The 27,464-nt window shown below is 46.2% G+C and overlaps 1 protein-coding gene across 1 annotated transcript in view; it reads left to right on the top strand.

Annotated features, from left to right (window-relative positions):
* Window positions 1–9,715: 9,715 nt before the first annotated feature.
* Window positions 9,716–27,464, top strand: part of GNB1 (G protein subunit beta 1) — an 805,062-nt gene continuing 787,313 nt past the window's right edge. The window contains exon 1 of the mRNA XM_069610167.1: window positions 9,716–10,168. The gene's annotated coding sequence lies outside the window, so the exon portion shown is untranslated. The remainder of the gene's footprint in view (window positions 10,169–27,464) is intronic.

The raw sequence follows: 27,464 nt of genomic DNA, 5'->3' as shown, positions 1-27,464 counted from the left end.
TATTCAGGCATACCATACGTGGACCAATCATGGCCCACGGTGGTCTCAGGCATTCACAGCACTCCAGACTCTCTGGCACCCAGGATGCGTATTGGGGACAGACACCCCATCCCACATCCTGGAGGCACACACACAAGGCATGTGGAAGCCTGCGAAAGCTTGCCGTTTTGTAGGAAAATGCATGCTCAAATAAGGACTGATCCAGGTCGGCTCGACCTGGGGAAGGTGAAGGGGCAAGATGGCCAAAGTACAGGACAAAGAACCTTGTGGCATGGCCATTTTGGAGTCAGGCCACCTATTAGTGCCAAACGTGGTAATCGCGGTTTACCTGGCAGGAAAGGGTTAAAATTATATGAAAAGATAAGCTGCTACCAGCCCTGTCCGTGACACATCTGCACATCTCCTAAAAAATCCTTCGAGAGTATCTAGGGCCTTTGGAAACGCCTAGGAGACCCAAGTGTACTGTACTGGAAGGTACATTGTACACTTGTTACATGCTGCAGAAAAGTTGAAACATTGGAAAAGGACTAAGGGAAACTAAGTGTCCCAGTAATGACGGTCTTAATGGCATGTCAGTTTTCCCATTAAAAGTGAGGGAAAAGCTCAGAGGAGTGCAGCAGAAGGCTGGGCTCCTCTGGCAAAGTCAGACAATGGTGTTAAACAGCAGCAAAAAAGTTGGAGGGTACACAACTGGAGGGAATAGTACACATAAATGGAAATCTTTCCTAACACTCGTCCCTCCCAGACCAAGGACAGGGGGAACTAATCCATCCCTGGATGAGTCTCATTGTCGGGTTGGTTAAACATTCTGGACAACCAATCAGCATTGCTATGTTGGACACCTGGCCTATGCTCAATGGTGAAGTCAAAGCCTTGCAGACTTATGGACTCTCTCCCATCATGTTCATTAGCCACTTTAAGGGCTTATGGTCAGTTTGCACAGTGAAGTGGGTCCCATAGAGATAGGGCCTCAGCTTCCTTAGGGCCCACACAACAGAGAAACATTCTTTCTCTACAGTGGACCATCTGAACTCTCTGTCCTTAAACTGGAGACTAATGAAGCCAATATGGTGTTCCTTACCCTTCTCATCGACTCGTGATAGCACAGCTCCTATCCCAGTGTCAGAGGCATCTGTCTGCAAATTAAAAGATCTTTGGTAATCAGCGGCCCTGAGAACAGGGGCCTGGCACAAGGAGTCTTTTAAGCCATTGAAGGCCTTCCCACACTCTTCAGACCAAGTAACCTTCTTCGGTTTCTTGGGAGTAGTGAGAGCAGTCAGAGGGGCTGCTTTGGTGCCATAGTGTGCCATGAAATTTCTATAGTACCCAGTGAGTCCTAAAAAGGCTCTCACTTGAGTCTGAATAGTGGGGGTAGGCCAGTCTTGTACTGCTTGCATTTTACTGGGTAGATGTTTTATCCTCCCTCCACCTACTTCATGTCCAAGGTAGACCGCTGATCCTTGTCCAATCTGGCACTTACTGGCCTTTATGGTCAAGTGGGCCTTCTGACGGGCCTGCAACACAATCCTAAGGTGTTTCACATGGTCTACCTAGGTGGCACTGTAAACTGCTATATCATTCAGATATGCAAGACAGAATTCATCCAACTCATTCAACACATGATTCACAAGCCTCTAAAAGGTGAGGTGGCAGGGGCATTCTTCAACCCAAAAGGCATTACCATGAACTGGTAAAGACCTTCTGGTGTTGAGAAAGCTGTCTTCTCCTTGACATGTTCTGCAAGAGCTATTTGCCAATAGCCTGCAGTGAGGTCAAATGTGCTGAGATATTTGGAGGCACCCAAAGTATCAACCAGCTCATCTGTTCTAGGCAAGGGTGGACATCTGTCTTGATGACCGCATTCAGAGCCCTGTAGTCCACACAGATCCTCAACTCAGAAGTACCTGCTTTTGGAACCAAAACCACTGGGCTGGACCAAGGACTACGAGATGGTTCAATCACCCCAAGATCCAACATTGTGTTGACCTCTGTCTTAATGTAAGACCTTACTTTCTCTGACATCCTGTATCCCATCCTTTTGGTAGGTACACTGTCTCCTGTGTCAATGTCATGTTTGTACCAGGATGTGAAACCAGGAAACTGTGAGAACAAGGGGGTAAATTGCCTCAGCAAACTTTTCACCTCTGCTTATTGATCAGCAGTCAGGTGAGGGCTCACTTGGACACCCTCAATGGAGCTGTCTGAAGGACTGCTCTGGAACAGGTCAGGGAGAGGTTCTAACTCCTCTTCCTCAACATTTGAAGCCAGCAGCACTGCAGTGATTTCAACTCTTGGGATGAAAGCCTTCAGTCTATTTACACGGAACACTTTTGGAGCCTGACCAGCCCGTCCAACGTCCACTAAATAGTTGACCTCACCCAGTGACTCCATCACTGTGTAAGGGCCTGACCATTTGTCGTGTAAAGCTCTAGGTCTTATAAGATTCATGAACAGGACTTGCTGACCAGGTGTAAAATGATGAGGGAAGCCTTCTGGTCATACCAATGTTTCACCAGTGCTTGCCCTGCCTTCAGTTTCTCACTAGCCAGACCCACCAGGAGTACCATCCTTTTTCTGAGCCCTAGCACATAGTCTACTACATATGTAGTAATGGGGGAGTGGGCATCTCCCATCCATCCTTGACAATGGCCAAGGGTCCCCTCACAGGGTTACCAAACAGAAGCTCAAAGGGGCTGAAGCCAACACCCTCCTGTGGTACCTCTCTGCAGGCAAACTGTAAGAATGGTAACAGAAGATCCCATTTTCTTCTTTGTGGTTCTTTCAGAGCCCCAATCATGTTTTTCAAGGTCCTGTTAAGCATTTCAACCAGACCATTGGTTTGTGGGTCGTATGCAGATGGAACCTTATAGGTGACACCACATTCCTTCCACATGGCCTGCATATACTTTGACATAAAGTTGCTGCCCCTATCCGACACAACTTCTTTAGGGAAGCCAACCCTAGTAAATATGCCAAGTAAAGCTTTTGCAACTGACTTGGCAGTCACAGTCTTTTAATGGGATTGCCTCAGGATACCTGGTGGCATGGTCAACCAGCACCAGGATAAACCTATCGCCTGAGGATGTTTGGGGGTCAAGGGGAACAATATAAATCCCTACCCTCTCAAATGCTACCCCCACAACAGGGAGTGGTACCAGTGGAGCTTGGATTGTTGAGCCACTCTTACCAAATAACTGGCAGGTGGCACAACTCCTGCAGTGACTTTCTATTTGCACCCTCATTTTGGGCCAGTAGAAGTGCATGGATAAACTTTGCTTGGTTCTGTTGATACCAAGGTGACCAGCAAGGGGCACTTCATGCGCCAGTTGCAGGAGGAAGGGTCTAACAGCAAAGGGGACCACCAACCTCCTATGGTCTCCTTCTGTAGACTCTGTAGGCTCGCTGTATAGGAGCCCACCTTCCAAATAAATCATGTGCTTCCTAGGAGGTTCACCCTTAAACTGGGAGCAGGCCTGTCTCCTTAGGTCTTCCAGATATGGGCACTCACATTGGCCCTTACTGAATTCTTCTCTGTGAGGACCACCTTCTGCTAACAAGTCTTTTAGTTCAGGGTGGTCATTTGGATCAAAGACTTCAGGTAACACCTCTACCTCGTTAGGTCCCAGTGTTTGTCCAACTACCTCCAGCTCAGTGGTAGGTGAGTTAGGGGGAATATTCTCTTTCCGTATTTTGTCTTTTCTGCCTCCTTTAGCCTTGGGTTTTCGCTTTGTCTTGGGCACTGCAATGGTCTTGGCCAGTGCTGCCCTTATGTGAGACATTGTGCAGGGTCTTTCTGCTGTATCTCCCACAAGCCCTAAGTCTCAGAGGTCATTTACCAGCTAGACCTTTCCTGTGACATCTCTCTGAATGCTCACTGGACTACTGTACCATTTAAAGTAAGATTTACATGTATAACTGGGAACTGGAGAGGTGGGCCATGTGCCACCTTAGTGGGCATCAAAGGAGCTCGGGCAACTTCCTCTGGGTCTACCAAGTTAGAATCCACTACAGTTCGACTGCACCCACTATCCCGAAGAGCAGGAGTATCTACCCCATTGATCAGCTGTCTTTAAAGTAGTGCTTGGTATTGTCTGGAATCCTAGCATAAGCCTCTGAGACTTTAGGCTCCCAGGAACCCAGGGAAACTAAAACTACCTCGGAATCTATCCCATTGGTGAAGGAATCTGAGGAGAAGGATGCCCCTGTAATCTCTTCTTCCTCATAGGAGGAGAAAGCCAGATTAGCAGAGTGGACCCCCAAGGTTTTGACCTTACATCCGGGGTCCCCCTTCACATGGTCACTTGCTCCACAAGCCACACAAGATCCACTTACTGTAACTAGAGTTCTATTTTGGAGGATAACCTTCACTGCCCTGTGTGTTCTCTTGTGGCTTACACTTATTTTTCTTTTTGTGGCCCTTCTGGGAAGAAGTTTTATCAGGTCCCCCACCGTCCTTATCTTTGGGCTTTTTCCAGGATGAGTCTTGTCCTAATGGGACACTGTCATGACCCTTACCCCAGACCCCCACTGGCAAGTCCACTTGTCAGCTAGGATCAGGGCTTGGGGCTCCATCAAGGCCTTGAAGGCCTGGCACCCACTCCCAAGACTCTCTTGGGGCCAGTCCTGGCGCCAGGCTCATACACTTTGAAGAACTTGTGTAAAGGGGGACTACTTTTTTCATTTGGGCCTGCAGCCAACATGGAGGCACACACATAGCTTGGTTCCTAAGAACTAAGCTATGCGGTATAGTGTTTTGGGTGTGGTGGCCTACGGAATACTTTACCTGGACTACTTTGTTGAGGCTATTTAAACCACACCCGAAGAAGAAAGCACGATTTGCGTTACTTTGCCGACTGCAACGTGACGCTCACCGTTTCCTGTGATCCCCACGAGCCTCAGAGAAGAAGAACCTGCAGAGGAGACAAAAGGGACATTGTTAGTAACATCTTCCCTGCAATCTCCATCCTGTTATCCGCTCTGAGTTCCAGTGAACAGCTTCTTCTGGATTCTGCATACCTTCTGGACCGAAAGACCTGAAAGAGGGAAGGAGAGGACAATATTAGAGAAGGCATATTCTGACAGTGCTAAACCACAAATAGCACAAGAAGCTTACCAGGCTGGTCGCCTCCCAGCCGGTACCGCTCCGGAGTTCCGCACATGCTGGAGAAGCACCGCGACCTGTAAGGAAGGAAGAAAACAGGTTAGCAAAGGCAAGACAAGGCAGCGCTGCGCATAGCGCTTACTTACCGCATTGTAGCGCACGTCACGTGCCATCATTTACCGGCGAGGCCCAACTCAACCAGTTCACCACGCTGAAGCTCCGCACACCTAGGGGAGAAAAAGACATAATTAGACAAAGAAAGGCCTGCACGAATAACAACGCTATACAGAACTGCTGCAATAAGATCTACCTGAGAGACATTTAAATGGGCACGCGCCAGTGAAGTAACTTGGCCACACATGTCCACAGAAGACAACGCGCCCCTGCCAAGAAGGCAGGATGGAGAGCATGCTCAATCCCACAACAAGGTGAGGAGAGGGCTCGGAGGGGGCTGAAGTCACACAGGGAGTGGGAGGATATTTACCTCAGTTGGCCAGTCTTGAACCCAGCCCTCCTGTATTTTCAGGCTGAACATCCTCCATGGACAACATCTGGGATCCTGGGGAGAAGATACCTGCAACCAAACCGGGCTGAGTGGTGTCCCCATGGATACCAGGTGAGCGTAACAGAAACTCTATGTGACACCCACAAATCTGCTGCAATTGCCAGCTTCTTAGTATCTAACTCATTTGAATCTGCCAAATGCTGCTTAAGCTCAGGGGAACAAGATGCAAAAACATGTTCAAGCATGACAAGACATATCATACCCTCAATGATGGAGACCTTATAGCCTTCAACACAGCCAGTCAAGTTTTTTAAAGAATCAGTCACATATGACACCCAAGTACTTCCTTCTTTCTTTTCATACTCTCTGAACCTTTTAAGGTATAGGGCAGGAGTCTTCCCAAACTTCAAAATGAGTGTTTGCTTTAACATTGAAAAATCAACTCTCTCCGCTTTTGACATTTCCATAATGGCACTGCAGCCGGAATGGGACAGTCTGCTGAGCAACCATGCAATCTTATCTGCATTTACAACCTCTTGAACTTCACATGCATACTCAAATGCATTCAACCAGTCCATAATATCATTCTTATCATCATATACACTGGGCAGATCTTTAGAAAATCTTGGATCAGAGGAGGACCCAGACCCATGTCCAGATCCCTTGGATCCACTTGAAGCTTGACGCTTGGCCAATTCCAACTGGTGATCCCTGCCTTTATGTTTTTCTGCCGGCTCTATTCTCAGCTTATCCATGTGAAATTCAAGCTCCTTCTGCCTAAACAGCAGTTCTTGTTTCTTAAATTCCAGCATGGCCTCAGCATCAGAGCTTGCAGAGTAAACATTAGACATAGCATCCACCCTGTCATCATGGGCACCACTGATGAGGGTAGCGGCAGAACAGTCAGTTCTGCCAGTGTGAGCAGTCCCACCTCCTTCTGCGCTATCAGAGGCTATGGCATTGAGTTTCAACTCTTGCCATTCCATGACTCTTTGAATAATTTCTAATTTTGTACCTTGAGCAGACATACCTCCATTAGTACACATCTTTCTCAATGTTTCTGACTTACAAACATTTATGGTTATAAACGTACTTGTTTCTATTATATTAGATAGGTCTACGGCCTTTTACGGTTATCACTACAAAGTCACTATGTGTCCTGGATAGGAATAACTTGAAATGCCTTCACTAGTGTGCAACACTAGATACCTTCAGTCCTATCCCACCGCTGTACACCAATTTGCTAAGATCGATTTCTGAACTCTGACCTGGTGGGCAGAGGTCCAGAAGGCCAGCCTAGTTTCTTGGAACAGGGTAACCTTCTGGACAAGCCAGACCAATCAAGGTAGCTTGGCGGCAGTCAAGACTAGGTCTCAGGAGGGGTGAGGGTGACTGAAAGACCTCAATGAGCACACAGAGTAAAGGACACTTACAAATCACTCCCAGTCAGGTGTAGATATATTAAAAATACATATATATTTATTTCAAGGCCTTTGAGTTTCAAACAAACAAATCAAATCAAATCACAGTAATACTTATGAGGCCAAAACAATGCTATCTGAATACATAGATACAAGACCAATGGGGTCTAAAGGGTTAATGCATGAAATTGGTCCAAAACCTACAGGGGAAGGAAGCAGGCAGTGCAAATAGTCTTTAGCCCCTTCTGCATCCAACACACTCCTAACTAAGAAGCAGTCTGATCCCTAAGAAGAGGGGAGACTAATGCTCAAAAGTACAGGCAATGCAAGCGCACGCAGTAGTTCCAATGGGCAAAACTGGGTCTCGTCAGGGGTCTGCTAGCAACTCAGGAAGGTGGGTGAGGCTATGAAGAATAGGTTCCCACTATTTGAGGAAGGTCTCCACTTGATGGCAGAGTTGATTCCAAGAGATGGGAATAGTTTTCTAGTTTGCACTAGCAGTGGAAAGGAGAGGGGCACCCAGGAGCCACTTGTGCGTAAAAATGGATGGAGGCGCTAGGGGCACCGGCTAGGGTTGCGATTACTCACCGACCCTCGGTGTACTCCGGACCAAACTTCAGCAGAGTCCACTTTGGTTGCAGGTTGAAGTGCTGCAATTTGGCGGCTCTGCAGCTTTCAGCGACGAAGATACAGTGATGATTTCCAAATGGGACAGTGGTGATTTCTCCACTCCTGGTGGATGGATCAGGCCAGTTTCACTACAGCCGGTTTCAGGGGCAAGAGGGGCACAAATGCAGTGCACCTGCAAAGATTGTCACCATGGCTGGGCGACACAGTAACCGTGTATGCTCCGGTTCTAGCGCACTCGTCTCACTTCAGACCTGGGAATGCCAAGTGCACGTAATTCAGTGTGAGGGTGCCGTGAACACAGCGCTAGCGATAAACCAAGTTTTGAGGTCCTCCTCAAAACGGCAGCGGAGACAGAGCAAAGGTCCTGTGTAAGCTTGTCAGCCCACTGGATGGCCCAGGGACACTTCCAAGGAGGCTTACTTGCAGATTTTTGTTGAAGGTGCCGAGAATAGTTGGTCCCACTATTCCAATGGGTTGAAGCATCTTCGCAGACCTTCTAGGATGACTAGATGCAGAGGGGTCCCATGGGGCGACAGCGGGCTCAGGGTGCCAAACCTTCCAGCGGGTCACCAGCGGTTCCTCGACTCAGCTTCTTAGCTTCTTAGCTTCAGGATACTTGGATCCTATCCTTTGTTCAGTGACAACTCCAGAGATCGACATGGTATGGGTGTTTGGGGGCTCCTCTTATCCAGAATCTCCTTCGCGCTAAAACGAAGAGGACCCAATGGGAGATCTGCTCGCATTCAGGCATACCATACGTGAACCAATCACGGACCATGTATGCCCAAATAAAGACTGACCTGGGTCGGCTCGACCTGGGGAAGGTGAAGGGGCAAGATGGCCAAAGGACAGGACAAAGAACCTTGTGGCATGGCCACTTTGGAGCCAGGCCACCTATTTGTGCCCAATGCGGTAATAGCGATTTACCTGGCAGGAAAAGGTTAACATTATATGAAAAGATAAGCTGCCACCAGCCCTGTCTATGACACATCTGCACATCTAAAAAATCCTTTGAGAGTATCTAGGGTCTAGGGCCTTTGGAAATGACTAGGAGACTCAAGTGTACTGTACTGGCAGGAGGTACATTGTACACTTGTTACATGTTGCAGAAAAGTTGCAACATTGGAAAAGGACTAAGGGAAACAAAGTCTCCCAGTACTGACTGTCTTAAGGGCATGTCAGTTTCCCCGTTAAAAGTGAGCGAAAAGCCCAGAGGAGTGCAGCAGAAGGCTGGGCTCCTCTGGCAAAGTCAGACTATGGTTTTAAACAGCAGCAAAAAAGTTGAGGGGTACACAACTGGAGGGAAAATTACACAGAAATGGAAATATTTCCTATCACTCACGTTGCACACATAACAGGTGTTTGCTGAGCTTCTCTATGAATAAACTGCATAAATACCACTTATTTGAGCGACAGTTGCCTCTTTTGGTTAACAGCTGTCAGTAAGGCAAATCCAGGTAAGACTGGGAAAACAGCTCAGTCTACTAGGCAATCTCAGTTAATTCACAGGTTTTAGCATAATGTGCACTGTTTCTGGTAATCACCGTTCCTCCAGCTTCTACTGTGATCAATCCCCCTATGGTGGCTTTCAATGTGGGTCTCTTGCTTGAAAGCCCCGCTCCCCTCCTGCCCCACCTCTCATCTCCATCCCTGTCAAGGTTCAAACTTTGTATAACCAAAGTGCAGAATGTGTTTAGTTGCAAGCTGGATGTAACTAGGGATGTGGGAAATGACCTGACGAGTAAGGATGATACTTGCTCAAAGAAAAGATGATCACAATTTTGATGGCTACAATAATGAAGGATGGTTACAATGTCTTGCGACGATGTTAAAAACGTCTTTACCTGGTGACACGGTGACCTAAAGTGATGAAATGACAAAGTGTTCAAGACTATATGTTCAAGAGCGCCTGGGGACCCATTCCGTTGGTGAGACGGTATGCTATTTTTTGTTTATATGTTGGTCCAGGTGCTAGTGGCCTTTTATCGAGAATATTTGGTTATGTAATTCTCATTCGTTCTTAAAAGAACGTTAATGAGTAAGAGACGAGGGAATATTAAACAAGTGTTTCGAGCCTCATGGGCAATACCTTCTCTCGGTTCTTTAACATCTCAATGTCCTTAGGTAGGTTGGGCTTGTTCAAGCTTCTTTTGAGAGGCAGTTGGGCTTGTTTCGTGCGTAGGATCTGGCAGCTGTGGGGTGGTGAGGCTGCTGTGAAGAGAGCGCGCGCTGACAGGGAAGGAGTGTGTAGAAGACCGGAGGTCGCCTCCCCCCACCCCGAGAACCGGAAGCCAACCATACCCTCCCATTCCCCGCTAAGCGCTGGTATACGCACCTCCTGTTTGATAGCCGAACTCTACTGTCTTTTCTCCTATCCTCGAGCAGTGGAGGCCACCCCCAGGAACTCAACGGAGGCCTCCCCCAGAGAGCGCGAGCAACGAGAGAGCCTACGGAGACAAGTCCGTGGCCCGGACCCACATGAGCAGGCGGGAGCGACAGGGAGCCCGGCAGGTAAGGACTGCACGGCTGCTGGTGGGTGGGGCCGGAACATTACTTGTATTGACTGCCTTCATTTGCCACCTTTTCATATCTGCCGTTTTATCAGTAGATTGGGCACCTCTTTACACCCATCCTGCTGTTAAAATGACCTCCACTGCCCTTATGCTTCCAGATGTTGTGGTGGCGTTGTCGTCCTCTGTCAACTATGAGCTTAGGTCACCCTTAATGGGCGTTTATCCCAGGGTCTCCTGCTGATTTTTTTATTAGACCACCGCCCCCCCCTAGCCCCCCAAATCAGCGTTCCGAACCCTTCAAGTATGCCCGGCCCTGCTAAATGTGATACTTCATCCCACCCACAGCTTCAGGTGTTTGTTCTTCGAGCACTGTACTTCAGGGGATGGGGTAGTGGGGCGGTCCCCCGTACCACTCCCATAGGACTTAATCATTTTGTGGTAATATTCCACTAGCGGACCAATATCCTCATAATATGTGCGCCTTCTAAGGCTTTGTCCATTTATGATGTGGTAATTTTCCGTTTTTTTTCGAGACTGGGTGTGGCCTAAAATTTCATGAACTTTTTGTTTTGGAAAGAATCAGAAATGGGTTTTCAGGAAGAACCTCACTTTTGTTTGATGGTAAGGGCACAAGTCAAATTTGTGTTGACCACAATCTAAACATTTTGTTGGTTTGACACACTGGATATGCTCCAAGACACTGGTATCCTATGAATTCCTGCATGTGAGCAGAGAGGTGGTGGTACAGTTTGATACCCGATCACCAAAGTAAATGTTTTCTGCTTTTATCTGTGTACATGTCTACTTGTGAGCAGTACTATACACACGTGGTCTGTATACGGTGGGGTGGGGCCGGGGTCTCAACAAGTTCTGAACATAACAAAACATCACATTTGCGTTGCACCATGTGCAGTTCCATACTTGCTAAAGTGAAACCGGGCCGGCGTGCCTGAACATTGCACTAAATAGCATAACTGTTTCATACAGCTTGAGTGCCCCATGTAAATGTTGAATGCAACGGCACAGGCGACAGGCCCACCTACAGGTTTATAGATTAGGCAGAGCTGAGCATAGAATCAGCGCTTACTTACCAAAATGTTGGATGTCTAACCATACTGAAATGCACCAGCATATCTCTGAACGCCCACGACCTTAATGTTTGCATATGTATGGGAAATTGGATTTTCCAACCCAGGCTTGCATCCGAACGTAGTGTGCATGTATAAGACGTACATGCGTAAAAGTAATGCTTTATAGATCTGTTTGAACTTGCATATCCTAAAACGTTTTAATAGACTCACGTTATGTCGTTAGCCCGTGCACCGAGTGTGTCCGTGTTCTGTACACGTTTTGTGTAATTCGACAGACCAACACCCCCCACTTTGTGACACAAGCATGCTCTCTCTCAATGAACTTTGAACCTCACTAAGTCGTGCTTCGTGTTGGTCTTGCATTTGCTGTTTGCGCAGGACCGAGCTCTGTTGTCAAATTGGCAGTTATTGATCACTGGCCGGTTTTTATGAGCTGGTAGGTCAGACGATCCACCTTGATTGTTGAATAGATGATTTTTGTGTTTTTCATCCTCCGGGTGTTATGGAGGATATGACACTTACTGATTGTGGAGATGCAGTTGGCATTTTAATCAGCAATATTCTCGAGCAGACCTGCACCGGAAGAGACGTGTAGCATAGTTTGGGGTAACACCCCTCAACACTCTTTATAAACTGGGTTGAGTGGTGCTTGATAAAATTTGTACCCTTATTAGTTTGACATTTTGAAAGGGTTTGAACGGAGTTTTCGATTTCCAAGAATCTCGATCGACCATGTATCCTGTAGGGCTGTGCATAATGTATATTGTCTGTTTACATTATATGTAAGGTAATGGTGTATATTACAAAGCCAGAGTTAAGGCATCGCCATGGTAATAATAAAGCCCTTGAAGGGCGGATGGGAATGAGTGTTATAAGTAGGTCTAATTTTTGAGGACAGGGCCACGCTTGTTTCGTATACATGTGTGGTGGACCTCAAGTGCGGCGTGGAAAGATTTGCTTCCACCCTGCCCCGCACAGTCCATGCCACACCTTAATTGCCAGCATCACTGCTATCACAGAGATCATAGAACGGAAACAATAGGAGGGCGTGGAAACATTGCCCCTTGATAGAGGTATTTAGTAATGTCATGTATTGAATGGGCGTCGTTCAGGCTGTGCTATCGCCTTTCTGCATTTTTACTAGGTATTTTTTGGACATGGGCGGTTTGTTGGCATTTTTTGTGTACGCACAGGAAATAGTGAAATGAGGAAGCCGAGGACAATGACGGCTCACTACCGAAAAGGGTGGGGAGAAGCGAAATCCCAGCAAGAACAATAGCTCGTCGCTCACTTCGCTCGGATGGAAACCCGTCACTTCCATGAACTTCACAATGGGTTCGCATCTAAGCAAACCAAAGCTCCACACAGCGTATGCAAAGAGAATAACGAGCCGCACATAGACCGTGCTGCAAATAGTTTTGTTTGTACACAGGCGGTCGATCAACACTTAGGTTTTCTGCGACTTTTTTGAAGTGTTTTTAAAGCCTTTTACTTGGTATTCAGAAGTGTTGGGCTTTAGTGCTGGGGGGTGTTCAGCACCCATAATTGTTTAAGTGAATCGTAGTTGCTTTGTGACAGGGGTGGGAGCGAGACAGGCACCAGCTGCAACATGATGAGATGACCACACGGAGTTTCCAGGTTGCAAAGACGAGCCGCCGTTTTTAGCCTGCTCTAGCACCCTCCAACTTTTTTTGTTTTGTTTAAGCCGAGTCTATTGCATTCTAGTACAGCTGGACAGAAATTGCATCTAAAGGAGGGAGGGACACGACGCTTGTAGGTGGTGTTTGGCTATTTACCCTCCCATTGACTGCCCAGGGCCATGCTAAACCCTATGGACATTCCCACCCACTTCCTACCCCTGCCTGCCCAAAACGCATCTCCCTGGGCTCCCCTTGGTAAACCTTTATCAAGCCTTACCATCAAACTGTTGGAAGTGCCTGGCACTTTGCTTTATAAAAAAATGTCTTCTGAGAGTTAATGACTTAATTGGAGCTGTAAAAAACATGGTATTGGTAAAACAAATGGATTAACCATTTCTGCATTCAGCCACTATTTATAAGCACTGTGTGTCCTTCACAGAAGTCCTGTTAAAAACAAACATTGTCAAAGCCAACCGTTTTGGCTTGTGAAGAATATTCAGTATTGCGAGAGCATGGGGGAGTGAGCCACAAAGTCCTGCGCCCTCCCAATCAACTTCTTTGATAACATTAATGGCAGATGACATTTTAACACAAACATGCAGGAAACCCGTCTATTACCGCTCTGTGGGGCAAAATACATACACCCCTCCTAATTTGCATTTGGATTGCACCAACAGAAGTGACTTCACAGAAAAGGACGTTGCAAAGAGCACCATCAGTCTTTGGTACTTGGCGGCACCATGGAAGTGACTTTAGAATAAGTTGCCATAAGTAAGCCAAGTGGCAAATAACTTTGTGGTGCAAAATAACTAAATTGGACCATTATTATATATGGGATCATATAATTACTGCGCCGGCTGAAAATGCAGACTTTTTTTTTTTTCCTATCCAGCAGCCTTTAAAACTCGAACACATTTCTTATACCAAACTTTTCAACATTTCTAAAAATAATTCTAACCAAATCCCATCCACTGCAAACTATTCGAAAAACACTTTCCCGTGAGGCTTTTCCTGTTTCAATAGTTTCCATCTTCAACATTCAACCAATAAGGACCCTTCAGACTTCCCTATGTCATGTCCTGTCCGGGTGCCTTCCTCTTCTTTTTGACAGCTTGAACCTCCCAAAAAAAATCCACACGGGTCCCTGAACAATCCCAACTATGGTAATCCACACCATCCGGCCTCTCGAGGCCCTGTCTCACTGTATCTGCCACTCCGGGCAAACTCCTGTACTACACCCTCTCCTGGAGCCGTCATCTCCTAAAACAGAGAAACACACCATTAGAAATACGATTAGAAAACATCTCACTGCTACCCTCGTACTTGGCTGTGCGGGATAATGCTTGCCTCCTTGTTTGTAATAGAATCAAGACTACCTGCACTATACACCTGACTAATCTTCATTCTATATCAAGACCGGAGGCCAGCATTAGGCTTGTTCAATGCTTCTTACCGCTGCCAATGCAGCTACCAGCTTAAAGGAACAAATTCTAAATGTGGAGTCACTCAACCAATCTGCAGCTCTGAGAACGTCTTGCAAAGAGACTCTCACTGTAAACTCCCTAGATGCCGTGCCCCCTCCCTCACAGAATGCTTGCCAAAAACTGAGGTATCGATGTCTGCCAGCGTCACTACTTCTTGAACCCCTCTGGCTATCGTGGCCACCACCACAGCTTGGAAGGCCTTCCTGCGCGCAATAGGCAACTGCGGTACACCCAGCAGTCTAACTGACGCTGATATGCGCTCATATTCTTTGATATACTGCACTACACATAGCTTGGTATTATGTGGGAAATATGGGGAAGAAGTGACGTCCGAATTCCCCTTGGTCCATCTGGCAATATTAAATGCCACACCACCTGTATAGGACACCTTCCTGTCAATCTTTATGGCCCTGACATCAGACACTCGTCTGCATGACACTAGACATAGCAACATAGCTAGCTTCCCTGACAGTTGCTTGCCGCTTGGCTATCGTGTGAACAGGTCCAGGACCGTGTTCACATCCCACAATGTAGTGTATTTAGCGGTAGGCGGCTTAACTGTCTTAACTTCTTCCAGCAGGCAGACCACCGCTGGATTCTCACCCACAGGGGCGCCATCTGGTGGCTTGTGGCTGGCAGACCTGTAAACCCCTTGTATCCAGAATGCTTTTCTGTCCTGTGGTAATGACACCCGAAAATTAAGCACTTGCATTACATGGGCTGTAACGGGGTGTACACCCTGTTGCCGGCACTACTTCTCCCACTGCTGCCATGCTGCACTGCTCCAGACTGGAGAGGGCCCAAGATTCCCTGATGAATAAGGCAGCTTGTTTCGAAATCCCTGCCATATTCCATCGTCACCTGAAATTCTGCACGCCAGCAGCCGTAGGCTCTGGGCCTGATTCAGAGGATGAGGATGCCCTTCTGGATCAGAGTGTAGGTCTTCCCATAATGAAATCCCCCTCGGGGAAATCCGAGGAAAGTTCCATCAGAACTGGAAACCACACTTGCGATTTCCACTCGGGCGACATCACTTCCACCTCCCCTTTCTCTGTGTAATCTTTGCCAGGGTTCTGGTCGTAATGTATAAGGGGTGGGGGGGCAGGGCTTAGTCCTGGTGAAAAGCGTCTGTTGCTTCCAGCCTGGGTCGAGTGTCTAACTGAAGTACATGGGCAACTGCGCATTCAGACGTGATGTGACTAGGTCTGTTTTTAGACGACCCAATAAATTCTGACTCCTCAGAAAGGTCTCTCTGTAGCCTCCATTCGCTGGAGTCCCTCAGGTAGCGAGAGTTCCAATATGCAACCACGTTTTTGCGCCCCCGGCAGGTATTCTGCAACAATGGACACCTGGTTGCTTGGGCAATAGTGTCAGAAGTCCTTTGCTAGTTCCGCTAGCATCCTCTTATCTGCCCTCCCCCACCCCCAGATGATGGATGCATGTATTGGACCGCTGAGAGGTAGTCCATACGAAGTAGTATGCAACACTTCACTTGCTCTTTCGTGAGCGCTTCGACTGCGGAGGATCCCGCTAGAAGTTCCAGGCCGTGGATGTGCAGGTTTAATTCCTCAAGCGACCATCTCCCTTCTGTCTCGAGCTGTCCACACCTTGTGCCTCAGCCTGACCTGCTTGCATCTGATTTTATAACTAGGTCTGGGGCGTCTCCAAAAATGGCGCGCCTGTTCCAGACTTCCATGCTGTGGAGCCACTTCGCTGTCTGGGGACAAGTTGGTGGTACCACAGACCTTTCTGTAGGTGCCTGATTTTTAACCTCTTCAGAGCCCTGTAATGTAACGTGCCTGGAAAGATCGCTTGTATCGAGGAAGCCAGTAGACCCACTACTCTTGCTAGATTCTGAAGCGATATAACCTGCTTCCAGCGAGCCCCTATCGGTTCTTTCTTGATAGCTCTGAGTTTGGGAGCTGGGAGGTCTAGCGTCACCTTGGTAGTGTCTGAAATGAAACACAGAAACTTCATGCATCTGCTGGTTACTGGGTCAGACTTATTTTGGTTTATTATGAACCCTAGCGACGAGGTTGGCCACTGCACTTGCTCAAGTATCTGCTGTTTGTCCTGGCGCAGGAAAAGGATGTTGTTTAAATACACCATTATCCTTATTCCTTGTTCGCGAATTGCTGCAGAGACTGGCCTGAATGCCATGGGAACTGAAGATAGCCCGAAATGCAGACACTTGAACTGCCATATCTGTCCCTTCCACAGAAAGCGTAAGAAGGGACGATGCTTGTCCCCAACTGGGACAGTGAGATATGCGTCTTTGAGGTCTAGTCTCATGAGCCAGTCTCCCTTTCTCAAGATGTCTCTGAGGAGATGTATCCCCTACATCTTGAAATGCTGGTACAAGAGCCAGCTGTTGAGCCTTTGAGATTTTTCATGGGTCTTGCTTTACCCTTCTTGTAGACCAGGAACATATTACTGAAGAATTCCTGCTTCTGGGGAAAACCCTACTCTCTAGCCCCTTTCGCACTGAGCTGTTCCAGCTCTGCTTTCAAAATAGCACCTCTGAATGTGACGTACGCTGCGGCGTTGCAACTGTCTCAGGGAAACAGATTCCAGCCTGAAACCTGCTACTGTCTGCAATATCCCAGGAATCACCTGATGGCTCGCACCACTTTTCTATACAGTGACTCGTTCTCCCTCCGACTGGAGGGTACACTGGTGTTCTCGCTCTCCCCTCTCCTCCACCTTGGTGGTGGTAGAAACCTCTACGACATCTGGGCCCTCTCCCTCAGGATGGGAGGAAAGTGTCCTGTCTGTTTCCCAATATTGTGCTCTAGGCACCAGGTGAGCTCTCTGTTGGGAACCAACTGTAGGGACAGGTCCCGGCAGAAACGCATCCTGGGAAGATCTTCCTAACGGACGACTAGGCTTTCTCTAGTGCTGTAAAACTTAAACGTACTCCTCTCCTTCGCAAATGTCTCTCCAAATAGAGGCCATGTGCGGTCTCTGCAGCTTTGCAAGTGACCCAGCTTGTTTTTGTTTTAAACATTTTTTTATTTTAAATTTTTTTAAGCAACATGCTTCTCCTTTCAACGTCAGTGCACAGTTGGAATTGCCAAAACATGCAGACTGCCCCAAGGGCCCCGTTGGTGAGTGTATGAGCATCAATGTGCTCCCCTGTCATCATAATCTTTGCTATAGGACCATCTAGATCCGAGAGTTGTCCCCTTCAAAGTCCTATCCATGCCTTTGTGGGTGTCCTTGGTTGCCTTGGTGACAAAGGTTAGCATTTTGGGATCCAACTCTGGTGTGTCCGCTAGCTTACCTGGTAGCTAGGGTCTGGGTTACTCTGCTTTCATGCAGTACCTAGCCTCATTGTCAAAGGGCTTCTGCAGGCGCTGGGCCATTCAGGCAGTCATTTTAGGTGAGGGTGACAACTTGGATGAGCTAGGATGTCGCATGGCCTCCAGGTCAAACCTCAGATGTTCCCTCTTTTGGATCTTCTTGTAATTTAGGCCTTTTGGATGGGCCTGACTCAGTTGTTTGCCTGTCAGTAAGGCTTGTGGGCTCATCCCCTATATTTTGCACCCCTGTGGCAGGGGGTAAGAGGCTGGGTATCGTCAACTTCCGCAGAAATGCTTCTGAAAAGCTTTGGATGCCTCCAGGGGCTTCTGTATTCTCCCCTCATCATGACCAGGGGAGTAGAAGAGGATTTCCTCTTCTGGGTCATATTGCTCCCCTGCTGTTCAACCCTGTCTTGAGGGAGTAAATGGGATGGACAGGTTCCCACACTATCGTTTACCTTCTCCTTGCCCTTCTTGTACCTTGGCTTGTACAGTTTGCTGATGAGGGTTTCCAGCACCTCCAGTCCTTCTTGTGAGTCTGACCCCCTTGAGAGACTGCTTGTACTAGGGAGTCAACCAGAACCCTCTTAGGGTTAGCTCTGAATCCCCCTCCTCCACGAAGTAGTCACCCTCAGCAGTCTCTTCATAGTCCATCTCGCAGTAAATCCGGCTGTTTTCCACCTGACTGCCTTCATTACAGGATTCAGCCATGCTCTTGCCAGGCAGTGTCCTCCACTTAGGGATGACACTAGTATGTAGCTTACCTGCTACAGTGTGCACTCAGGGACTTGTCAATGTACAAGAATACTCTGCTAAATCACTTTGTTGCCAATTCAATATATATTTGAAATCTCCCCCTATTGTTTTGTCAATCCAATGCACTTGGCAGTACCACTGAGCTGTATTATTGCTGGTGGCTCTGCTGTTGGGCTTTCTGTGGTTAATCTTGCACAACCGCCACGCTGAGCTCAACTCTTTCCAAAATGAGCTCCTGCGCGTGCGCCCACAGCCTTCCGAAGTAGTTCCTTTCTTCAAATTCGAATGCACGCTTCCATGACGAGCAGTGCCGTAGTAGATGCATGCTCTTGCACGCTAAACAACGGTTCTCCCTCTAGGACAAATTGGGGTTTCGGCGCGCTGCGTCCCCGGGCATGCCTAAAGATCTGCCTCCTTTGGCGAGTATGCTGTATCATTGCCCCTTGACCACCGTCCCTGCACAAGCGAAATTGCTCGCAGACCCGGCCCATGTTGTCCAGTTAATCATCTTGCGTGTGCGCTTGGCATAGAGGCAGCGCAATGCCATTACCATCAACGTGGCAGCCAGGTTGGCTGTTAATAAGTCAATAATACAATCCTGCAAACCCCAGAATGTCGCATCCTAAACAGATAAAGCTGCAAACCCGCCCTGCTTCACATACGTCAAGATTCATTCTCAGTTCTTAATGTATAAAGCATGCTCTACAAGTGTACACATGTTATTGCCAGTATGTTGACACAGTAGATGGGGAGCAAATCAAAGTAGCACTTATCTGATGGAAGCAGCAAAAAGAAGAGGAAGGCACCCCGACAGGACATGACATGGGGAAGTCTGGAGGGTCCGTATTGGTTGGATGTTGAAGATGGAAACTACTGAAACAGGAAAAGCCTCACGGGGAACGGTTTGTTATACACATTTTCTTTATTTTTTTTAATTATTATTTTCAGTTTTAAAGGCTGCTGGATAGTGGCAATTAAATAAGTATAAACATAATGCCCTCCTCAGGTCTTGACATAATATTGAGACTAATGCCCAAACTAATTTAAAATACTTGATTGAATCACGACATAACATTTCACCTAATCTAGTTTTTTTAAACCAGATGCTAATATTAAGTCTTTAAATTTGTATAAAGAAATAACAATCATTTTTAAATGTTACCACTGGTAGGAAAACACCTCTCTGTGTATGTTATACTCCCCAGTTCTTACCATTTTAGGGGACACACCTCCTTTACTCCCGAGCAATAAGCATGGCTTTAGTTTTATTCTCCCCATTCTGCATGCAAAGTCACTATAGCATCATGCAGATTAACGTGAGCCTAACTAAATCCATAAAGCCATAAGCCATTCTTTCAATCACCCTTCTCGCTTCTGATCACCCCATTCGCATGTCTTAAGGGCCAAAAATCCCAGCTAATGGTCCACCCCCCCTCCCATTTCCCCTACCGCCCCATCCCATCATTGTCTGACTCGCATTGTAATGCACTGTTACAGAGCAACCTGTTAGGTCCCTGGGAGAGCCGGTCTGCATCTCGGAGGTCATCCTTCAACACAAAGCGTGAGCCCAGGAGAGGCTGAAATACAGGTTTGGCCCCTTGTCCTGTGGACCCCTGTCACAGGAAGGCCGAAACAAAAGCGGGACTTTTGCTGTCCCTTTGTGGGGGTGGACTGCAGATCACAGGACCGACCTGTCGTTTTGGGACATTGTCCTGCCAGGGGAACATCTTTCCCGTTCAGCACGCTCAACTGGAGAGGTGTCCCGCGGCTTGGTCTTGCTCTTCTAAGAGCTACTGGTGGGGGCAATCTGCCGTCCCCACTCGGTATGCCACGGCACTAAGGCTGTGCCTGGTAAATGCCTTTCCCATGCCTGCACAAAAAACTGAAACGGTGGCATTATCAATGCTTGTTACACATTGGCGTTTCACAAATGCCCTTTTATGCAAACATTTTAATTCAGAGACTGGTTACTTGGTCAGATTATACAATAGTCAATGCTAGGCATATAAAGCCTTGATCGTTTTAAGGGTTTCTGTGATACTTTTTCTCCTAATCTTGTATATATTAAATTTGAAGCATTAAAAACGTACTATTGCCTTCAGAGTAATCTTAATATACATTTTGTGAAATATACTAGACCTATAAATGTGAACTGCTGTCGATCACGTAGGTGTACAAGTAAGGGAAACGTTCGTTCCATTATATCCACTCTTAAGTTTTAAAACCTGTGTTTTTGCATAGCACTTCAATGAAGGATCACTCTGGTTTTTTAAGTGCTGATATTATTAGTACCGAATTTAATGCTACTTCATAATGTCTTACTTACAGCAACACTTGTTTAAAGTGCTCTTTTCATGTTTAAGTCACATCGACGTTTTAATGTCTGTTCGGTGCAGAATGCTTAAATATAATTTACCGTGCAAACGAAATAATACACTTATTTTTTCATTATTTAAAAAATAATCTTTTCCCAAAACACTGACCCCTTATAATCTTGTACATTTTCTTAACCTGATCATTTGGAATAATCTTCTCTCCCCTTCGACGCCAGCTCGTATTGACTACTTCTTGGTGCACGTTCAAAACGTACATTACACATGTTCCCTACGTTCTGAAATTGACAAATCGTAACGTTTTGTTTTTATACGGATGTGTAGTTTTAAGTGCACTGAACCATGATGCACGTGTGGAGGCACAACCTTTCATGGGAACGGAGTACTGTATTGCTAAGGCAAATATTGCTTGGTGAATGTGAGTGCAATGAGTCCAAATGTTGAATTATTCATATACTTTAAAACCTATATTTTTTTCATACATCCGCACAAAGTGTGCTACTTGCATTCAGAGGTTGTTGGGGTGGTTCTAGAATGATGTGCAGACATACGTTTTCAGTAAACGGTACACCTCTCTATTTGGTCAGTATTCATTTACATAGCACACTGCAAACTTGCCTTTTGGTGCTGCCAGCCGTAGGCCATGGATCAAGGGTGAATGCCGGGGGTGTAGGAAGTGGGCGGGGTGGTGGGGGTTGGGGTGTTGCGAATCTTCCTCACAGTCCAGAGAGGATCTAATGATATTGGGTCCTCTTCCAACCCGCTCCCCCTGATATTTCAGAGCTAACGCAGCCTTTTCTGTGGAAAGGGCCCTCTCAACATGGCTTGTTGATGCAAAGAAGTCTGTGGACGTTATTTTAAGACATTCATCAGAATGTAGTGTGCAGCGCTACTTCTGGAGTGGTGTTGACAAATACGTTTTTAAAAATCTTGAGTTTATTTTGTAATGTGTTTGCTGTTTTATATGCAGTTTCTTCGTTCACTATAGCACAACACATTTACTGCTTATACCTTTCTTTGGGGGAATACTGGTCATTTGCAATAACTTGAAATGAATGTTGATTGGGTGCCACATTCATTAAGGAGATAACTCTGTGATCAGCACTTATTGCAGAGATCTGTATACCTAACATGGAAAAACTTGTAAACGTTGGTGATGGCAACAAACTCTGTGCTACAAAACAATGGGCATCATTACGCGTATGGAAGTATTTCCAAATGGGCACATTTTTCAGGTTACGAGTGGTGGTTTTGCGGTGTTGGTTCCAGTACGTGGATTCCCATAGTACTCCATTGGGGATTTGGACAATTTACTGTTGGGGGGGGGGGGGGGGTAATTACACACAAGGTAAATCCTCCAATTTATGGAGGTGATCTGGAGGAAAACCTAAAGGGCTTGGCAGGAGGTTTGTCCTTTGCAGAACTCAAACCTCATAAGGCAGAGCAGGAACATAGCGTTAATAGCATTACAACCACGTGTTTACCGCACTATCATACTCTTAATGAGGACCAATGTACCTACAACCGAAAGAGTGTGGTGCTGGTCTAAAGTTTGTTCCCTCCAAACCGGGGGCAAAAGAAAGGTATCCCCAAATCTGTTGGCAGCCATCTGAATGCATTTGGTGTTGTGGCACTCTACTGCAGTGGGGACGGTAGAGGGGTTGCATGGTGGTAAAATAGGGGCAGGTGGGGGGAGTTGATTTCCCCCACAAACAATACTGCATTCAAATGTGACAATGGCCTAAGTGGGCAGATGTGGGCGGAGGGGGGCTAGAAGGTTTGATACTAGCCCCCCAAAAATGCACAGCCAACCCCAATAAGTACCATAATGAATTAGTAAAAAGGTGATTTGGTGATCAAATTCCAGACAGTGCAAACTAAGTGTTGAGGCTCATACCCCAGTTTTTCTGCCGGATGATATTCTGATCTTGGATAGATCCTCTTAACCTACTGTTTTGTTTGGTACTGGTTTGCCTATAGTCAAAATGTTAGTCCTCTCACATTATGGTAGCATTTGTTTAGCTTGGTTGATCTTTCTTTTAATGAAGGTTATTTCATGGCCCCTAGACAGGAGGGAGCAGACAAAATGTCACATGCCTATGACAAGCTTATTTTCAGGTCTAGTTAATTTACATAAAAATGTTGCTTTTTAAAAATGTTTTAATTGCAATGTGCCACACAATGAATAAGGATAAAGTAGTCTGTGGCAACCATGAATAAAAGTGCGTGACCTTATTGCACAGTTTCTTTTACTCTGCAGGGTTCGAAATTGAGGGGAGCTATTTAGCTCCTGCTTCTGGCACAGTAGCGCCTGTTCAGCTTGAAACCAACAGTTACCAGGATCTACACTTTGGCTCCTAGGGCCACCTGGTGTTTTCCAAACATGTGACATTAACTTTGGGTATTTGAGAATAATAAAGAAGAAATAGAACCCATCTAATTAAGCAATAAGCCCAGAGCTGCGGGGGTATTACTGAGTCAGCCCTGGGGCCTTTGTGGGGCTTGGGGCATTACTTCACTCGTTAATGCCCCTGTGGCTACGGGCATATTGCTATTAGTACCCCGGCCTGCAAGACTGGGGTACTAATGGCCTTCTTTTACTGTTCCGAAACACCACAGCACTTCGGAACAGAAAAAAAAATTAAAAAATGGCAGTCGGGGAAGGGGAAAGTTTTCCCTTTCCGTGGCTGCCATTGGGAGCGGACAGGGTGGGGACAGAAGTGTTCCCAGCGCGTTACCTCCCAAAAAGGAGAAGAAAAGAAGGTAAGTTTGGTGGGGAGGGGATTGTTTGCAGGGGAGGCAGGAGGAAGAAAGAAACCACTTGCCTGAATCCCCGGCAGGGGAGGATGGAAGGCTCCAGCTGTGTGGAGGCTCAGAGCAGGGATTGCCCTGTTTCGAGCCTCCTCATTGGCTGAGTGGCTGCCATGTCCCCCGCTGGGAACCAAAGGAAAGGAATCTCGGCGAGGGATTCCCGGGCAGGTAGAACCCCGGCGTGGGCCAAGTAGATTGTTACATTCTGATTGATACTCACTGGCTACTAATAGATTTAAACACAATGGGTCATACAAAATGTTAAAGGAGCATCTCTGGTAGCTCCTGGTTCCCCTGCAGTTGCTCTTGCCTGTAGGGTAATGCCAGACACGTAGGATCGGGTTAGAGCTCTTGCTAATCGTAGAGCTCCTGCTAATCGAATCTTAATTTCGAACCGTGCTCTGTATTTAAATCTTGGTAAATTGCTAGTAAACCCCAGATGTCTTTAGGCTGGCAGTTAGAGTTCTGATACTTTCAACACTTATTTATGATTGGAAAATAACGTGGTGGTGCTTTTTTATTTTTTAGAGTATTTCAAAAAAAAAAATGTCCGTGTTGGTTTGTCATGTTTTGTGTACAGTTCTACAAAACCGAATATTGTCTTAATTCTTGATAAGTCAAACATTCAAATGAAATAAAAGTTCCATATGTGGCCCAGTGATACATTGCAAACTGGGCTGAAATCCTAGAATTGCCACTTGATAATATTGTGAGCTATATGGAAACTCGTTTGATTTTCAGTGTCTCCTATCTGTGACATTATCAGTCGCTCAATATTTCAAAATTGTTAATCCGCAATGCGATTTGGTTCTCATAGTATGCTCTGAAAAAGCCTCAACCATGTTTAAACTGGCTACAATGTTGCTTCATGTATATTAATGGTGACCATTATAATGGAAGATGGGATCAACAAACGCCTTTGACATTTTGTAGGCCTTTTATTCTTATTACCGTTGGGGTTGGATAAACTGATGGGATTAGAACACATGTGGTAACACTGGTATATTTCACTGAACATTGGTTTAAAGAGCACGCAACAGAACTATCTTAACATTCTTAGTAGTTAAACAGGTTGAAATGGACTCGCACCTGGAGGGAGAGGGGGGAAAAGAGAAATGGCCCTCCGCCAGGAGGAAGCCAAAATCATTTTGTAAACTGGGAACTGTCAATGAAGGACTGTACTGTGACCATATACTTTTTTTTACAACTGTAATAAGCATTTGAAGCATCTACCGTCTAATATAAAATTAGTTATGGTTTTGTGTAACGTTTTCATGTAACGGTTTTTGTGACGCTTGAAATTGAGGTCCATGTATGTCCTACAGTCATGGGACTGGTGTCATTCCGTTCCACGTTTAGCCCACTGCAATGGTATACTGTTCCCACTGCCATTTTTGAGGAATTTGAAGGCCACTCACTGGAGTTCATTCACTGTGAGATGTGTGTCATCCCATCCCACATGCACCCAACTTTGGTGTCCGGTCCAAATCTACAATTCCTTTTTTTTTTATCACTTTTAACATAAAGTACAAGTATCAATACAACAATCATCATACCTCAAGCGTCCAAATCATAAAACTCGAAAATAAAGAAATATCTAACAATATGGACCTCCATAACAATTACACAAGAACATTGTTGAACTCTATAAAAGATTTGACACACAAACGCAGACAAAACCACATAAAACACACAACTAAACAGTCCATCACCCACCACTCAAAGAATAGGCCATCAAATCCTGGAATCTATGTATTCAACCATATAGGTCATCAAAAGGCCCCGAAATCCGACGATAACGCCCCTCCCTTCCTTGACCGAAAAGCATAACCTTATCATATTTCGACAAGACTTGCATGTCAAAAAGCCATTCCTCCACACCAGGTTTCTTTCTAGATTTCCAAACTCGCAAGATCTGTTTAATCGCCAAAACCAAACCTCTGTTAATCCAATCCGCATCCTTTCTAGCCCTATGACCTCTCTCCATGTTGGACAACAATATGGTCGAAGAGAATGTACGCAGAAGTTTCTCCTCCAACACAAGACCTAACCTGTCCAAAACATTGGACCAGAAATCGGAAACTCTCGAGCACACCCACCACACATGCATCAAAGAACCCCCACTACAACCACATCCCCAACACAAATCAGTCCGAAAGACCCAACCTGGCCATCTTAGACGGTGTCCAGTACAATCTATAGAGGATCCTTTGTGTAATATATCTCAGTTGCAAATCTATCTTCCATTGTACCCCCACCTGAAGTAAATGGGTCCACTACTTAGCAGGGATATCCGCACCAACTTCATCCGTCCAGGACAGGCGAAGTCTATCCCAAGCCCTCACCTCCGCTTCATCCGACAGCATTAAACCCATGTACGTGGAAACCACATATGAGGCCGAACGAAGAAGTTCACAGAATGAAGGTCTTTCCTCCATGACCCCACCGTCTAACATTCCTGTCCGTTCAGTCAATAGTGCATTCAAAGCATCATAGCGACTCTTCTCTCTAGCACCAATCCCAAAAGACGTTCTCAATTGGTCGAAGGAAACCATACGACCGTCCAAGCACACATCACGAATACGAAAAATGCCCCTATTGATCCAGCTCTTCCAGCATAAGGGTTTGTTTGCTAATAGCGCACACACATTACGCCTCAAAGAAGCCTCATAATGCATCCAAGCATTACCCCCATTAATTTCTATGAAGCGTAATATTGCCTCCTTAGTAGCGCACATTGTAGGTAACTTCTTCACTGAAAACGGTACTTTCAGCATAGAATATATATCCTTAAGGGCATAAGGCAAAAATTGGGAACCCTCAATAATACTCCAATTGGGAACATAGTCACGGTCAGCAGAGAAGTATGAGGTTGATTTTATTTCAATAGGAAACCCATACAATACTTCTGTAAATTTGGCTAACCAAATCCCCATTCTTCACAGAACGAGTCAGAATATATTTAGGTACTTTAGGCCGTTTACCAGCCCCCCCAAAGAAAGCCTTGGAAAGCCTTGTCAACGGGAGCAAGTATTTGTTTCGTGAATTTTAAGGGGGTGGGTTGTATGACGTAGAGATTTTTTGGTAAAATAACCATATTGATTGCATTGATCTTGGCCCACAACCCCATCTTCAGCCCATTGATTGCATTGATCTTGGCCCACAGCCCCATCTTCAGCCCGTTCCACTTCAATATGTCCCTATTAATCATCCCCAATATTCGGGACACATTAAAAGCAGTCATTCTTTTCAAGTCTCTGACCAAGTGAACACCCAAGTACTTCACAGCCCCCGTCTCCCAGTGGCAGTTCCAAGAGCCCAAAACACCACGTGGAACCACAACGTCCGAGGGGAAGGCCACAGTTTTTCCCCAGTTAATTTTGTGGCCCGACAAGCGACCCACCTCATCGAACATCTGTTTGAGTCTCACACATTCCTAAGGCGTTTGAAGTGTCTTAACTGATAATGACTGATTAAGTTGTGTGATGAACTTGTGTAAGTGACAGTACTGTTACGCTTTGACTTGGGGTCATTGTATGCCCTAAAGTATGGGTCTGCTGTCATTCCCTCCCACATTCCTCCAACTTTGCTGGTATACTTTCCAACGTTTGGATTCTCCGAAGGGAGCCCTTGGTGGGGTATTGCTGAGTCCAACACACTGCAGCCACCAGAGGAGGGTGGGTGGGATTGGGTGCCAAAGGCGCCAGGGGTGCGGGCCCCTGTGAGTGATGGTCAGAATTGCTTTTATGTACATTCTATAAAAAATCAGAATTGCTTTTATGTACGTTCTATAAAAATCATAGTGAAATATGATTGCATACAATGTCTGAGATCAAGGACAGGATACATTTAGTCTAATAGTAAATGCGAATTGCGC

This window comes from Ambystoma mexicanum, chromosome 8 (genome assembly GCF_040938575.1).
Source record: "Ambystoma mexicanum isolate Mex_15411 chromosome 8, UKY_AmexF1_1, whole genome shotgun sequence".
NCBI classification, from domain to species: domain Eukaryota; kingdom Metazoa; phylum Chordata; class Amphibia; order Caudata; family Ambystomatidae; genus Ambystoma; species Ambystoma mexicanum.
The sequence above is the reverse complement of the archived record's forward strand: the minus strand, read 5'-3'. Positions and strand labels throughout refer to the sequence as shown.